This window comes from Chrysochloris asiatica, unplaced genomic scaffold (assembly GCF_000296735.1).
Source record: "Chrysochloris asiatica unplaced genomic scaffold, ChrAsi1.0 scaffold00040, whole genome shotgun sequence".
In the NCBI taxonomy this organism is placed as follows: domain Eukaryota; kingdom Metazoa; phylum Chordata; class Mammalia; order Afrosoricida; family Chrysochloridae; genus Chrysochloris; species Chrysochloris asiatica.
This window is the reverse complement of record NW_006408558.1, coordinates 17479691-17484061: the sequence shown is the minus strand read 5'-3', so window position 1 is coordinate 17484061 and position 4371 is coordinate 17479691.

The window sequence follows — 4371 nt, the reverse complement described above, 5'->3', positions numbered from 1 at the left end:
TAAGCATAGATGCTAAAGTCCTAAACAAAATGCACAAAGTTGTATCAACAATAATATCTCAGGATTTTATTATTTAATTGTGAGCAATTGCTTATAGGATTAATTTATGATTGTCACAACTGTAATTGTACAAGATGTGTAACTAAAAGGGGGGAATAGTTAATCTTTTACTCCAGGAATGGACCATCCCAGGACCATCAGGAAGGAAGAGCATGAGTGGAGTGTGAGACCTTACCTAGAGATGGTGGCAGAGGCGGTGGCCTGGAGAGACAGAGCAGCTGCGGGCTCTGGGCCCATGGACTGAGCAAGGCTGTGTGCCTGCAGGCAGGAGGCTGGCTTGCAGAATGTGCCCTTTGGACATTTAAATGAATATATATTTGCTGTTTTGTATATGTACATAAAATATTTTTGCTTTGTTCGTTTGTGAAATACAAGATGTAAACAGGGAGCCACAGGGAGGAAGTAGGATCACTTTTGTTGCAGGGAGGGGGTTGCAATCATTGAGATGAAACAAGTGTAGAATTTGTTGAATGTAAAGCTGAATGTAAATCTTGTCTGCAAACTTTCACTCAGTTCACAATAAAAAGCTAAAAAATAAATACTAGGGAACCTAGATCCAGAAAGCCTGGAGGAAGGTAGAATCTCCAGTGTGTAGTATTCAATCTGACTAGGCGGGGCTGATGCAATGAAATGCAGATGGGTCTCTTGTGATACAATAGTGAATAACTGTTGTCAGGACTGATGGTGAGGGCTGGAAATGTAAAGGTAGACATTTTACAGCAAGGAGGGGAGTGATTAGCTTTACAGTCTAGGAGCAGAGGTCCCTAGGACCATCAAGGGAGAAGAGCAGAGAGCGGGACCCTACCCAGAGAGCCAGTGATGCCTGAAATGGAGCCAGAGATGATGACATGGAGCGATGGAGCAGCTGGAGACTTTAGATCCAGAGAGGGAAAGTGACTGTGTGCTGAAGACCTGGGGGGTACGGGGAAGGATTGCAGGGTCTACCCTTTGGTTGGTTGATGATGCATGGAGGGGATTGTAACCATGGCAATGAGACAATATACAATAGAATGAATGTAAAACTAATGTTCTCCCATGTAAACTATCACATAATTCACAATAAAACATTTAAGAAAAAAAGAATAAATTATGTTTGCAAAAGGCCCTATTGCTACGGAACTAAAATAGCAGTTAATATAAGGTTAACTTAATAAATAACAAAGACTTTTTTTTTCTTAAAAATAAATAAATAAATAATAAAAAATCTCATGATCAAGTAGAATTTATTCCAGGAATTCATTAGAATAGTTAGCAACATAGTTCTCTACATTACATGTGAAGCATCAATCAATGTGCAAAAGTAATTTGATAAGACCTGTCACGTATGATACAGATTCTAACCAAGCTAGAAGTAAAAGGGAAATTCCTAAACTTGATGCAAGATGTATGCTGAAAATATACAACGAATATTGTACGTAATAGTCAGGAGCGGATTTTGTGTTTACCTAGCTTGCTGGGTAAAGAAGGTGCTGTGGGATTGATTGGGAGAGAGACAGATGCCGGCAGTTCTGACTCATAGCGACCCCCTGCACACCAGCGTTAAACACCACCCGGTTCTGTGCCAGCATCCCGTCATTATCTTGGAAACTTATTGCTGCCAGTGTATCAACCCACCATCAAAATAAAAAGCAATGTGATACAAGAACAGACAAATTAATCAGAGGGAGAGAACACAGAACAACAAGAAGGCCCAGGTATCTATTTGCTGTTTCCCGCCTTTGAGTTAGTTCAATCATGGTAATCTCATGTACACGTATAACAACAGAACAATGAACCACTGGGGGGGGCCTCCTCAGGGCTATTGGCAGTTTTTTGTCCCACCTTGGCCTCTACCAAATATGAAATGCTTTTCTAAAGATTATTCTTTCCTGTTGATGTGTTCCAAGTAAAAGCGACCAAAACCTCACTTATCTTCACTTCTAAGGAACATTCTGGCTCTATTTCGCCTAAGACTGATTTGGCCATTTTTTTGTCAGTCCATAGCATCCAGTATTCTCCACCAGTGATCTAAGGCTTCTTCCGTCTTCCTTTCTTCACTATCCAACTTTCACATGCATATGAGGTGCCTGAAATGAGTATGGTGGCTGCCAGGCACATCTTCGTCATCAAACTGACACCTTGGCCTTTTAAAACTTTAAAGAAATCTTTTGCAGCAGATTTGATGGATGTGCTACATCCATAGATTTCTTGTCCATGGAAGCAGCAGTTAAGAAATCTGATAGCTTTAAAAACTTTAGAAGCCCTGGTGCTTGCTTACTGGGTTAGGTGTTGGGCTGGCTGGTAACCTGCCATCGACTCCCTGGGATAAAGATGAGGCAGTCAGCTTCCATCAAGATTTACACTTTTGGAAACCCTGAGGAGTTGTGGTGTGGTGTTGCATGATGAGATAGGTTTGAACCACAAGGTCAGTGGTTCAAACTCACCAGCCGCTCCTCAGAAACCCTATACAGGGTCACTATGAATCAGAACCGACTCCATGGCACTTAACAACAACAACAACAAGCCATTCTACTCTGTTTTATGGGGCCACTCATGATGAGTCAGAATCCACACTATGCGTAAGAAATTAACATACGGTAAATCCAATTGTTCAATAGATAGTGTTGGGAAAGGTAGCACTTTATGGGGGTAAAAAAAAAAACTGGATTCCTACCTAGAACTATTGCAATGGTGGTCTCTAGATGGATTAATGGTGTAAATATGGAAAGCAAAATGATAAGGTAATTAAAAGACAAAGTAAGAGAATATTTTTATAATTCAGGATGGTAACAAGAGATTTAAACGAACTTTCGAAAGCCCAAACCATAAATTCCTCCTCTCCCCCAACAAAATCTGATGAATTTGAGTACACTAAAATTAAGGCGACCTCTTTAAAGTCTTGAAGAGCAAAGATGTCAGCTTGAGGACTAAGGTGCGCCTGACCCAAGCCATGATATTTTCAATATTATCATGTTTGGTAAGGTGGAGGGTCAGAGAAAAAGAGGAAGATTCACAGTGAGATGGATTGGCAAAGTGGTAGCATCAATGGGCTCAAACGTAACAACAATTGTGAGGTTGGCCCAGGACCGGGCAGTGTTTCATTCTGTTGTGCATAGGGTCATTATGAGTGAGTACTGACTCTATGGCACCTAACAACAACAGTTAATATTACAGTCCAAGAACAAAGGACCCTAGGACCATCAAGGGAGAAGAACACGAGCCGAATTTGGGACCCTATTCAGGTATACAGTGACACCAGAGATGGAGGCAGAGATGAGGATGTGGAGAGAGAGAGAACAGTTGAGGACTCTAGACTCATGGAATGAGAAAGGCTGTGTGCTGGCAGTCAGGAGGCAGGCTTGCAGAATGTGCCCTTCGGTTGTTTAAATGGTTATATATTTCTGATTGTTTTTGTATATGTGACCCCCCCCCCAAACAACAAAAACAGAGGGAATAGAAGCAAATACATGGAGGAGATTGTAATCATTGCAATGAAATGATAAGTGTAAAACGGATGTTTTCCCCTGTAAACTACCACTCAATTCACAACAAAAACTTAAAAACAAAACAAAACAAAAAGTTTCATGCAACAATGGAATGAAGAGATATTTCCCCACAGACTTTTGAACCCCCATGTACATTTGTTGTTGTTAAGTGTCATCGAATCAGTTTTGACTCATAGTGACCTTGATAGGGTTTCTGAGGAGCAGCTGGTGAACTGGAATCGCTGACACAGTACAGAAAAAAGTAGAGTCCTACAGTAGAAATTGGGGAGCACACTGACATACCCCTCGCTCCCAATACAAACAGATATACAGGAAGAAGGGGCCAGGACCACTCTTGACCAAGGTGTGGGAGGAGAGCAGGATCAGACAAGTTTAAATGAACTATAGAAATCTTTTTTGGTGTACTGGGCACAGGATGGAGGATGTGAGGAAGACACTGCTCCCACACACCCTGGTGCAAATGGGGAGGCTGATTCAGTAGAATCAGAGACAAAGAAGGAGACAGAGACTGGGTCTGGGCAGTGAGGGGAGGGTGACCAGTCAAGACCACCATAAACTTTAATCACCAGAGACCCAGGTCCCAACCAACATGGAAAGACCTACATGGAGAGAAAGGGGAGAGGAGAAGGGGGGAGTCCCCTACAGTGGGAGGTGAGAGAGATCCTTTAGGAGAACTACATTGTCAAGACGGAGGGGGTTGGGGAGAAGAGGAATGTTCTGGCTGTGCTTGTAGGACCCTGAGGTTGGGGTAGGAGCAGATGGCCTCTGTACTGCCTTGGGACCTCTTGGAAAGATTTCTGCCTTGTCCTATGTGTGCGTGTGTGTA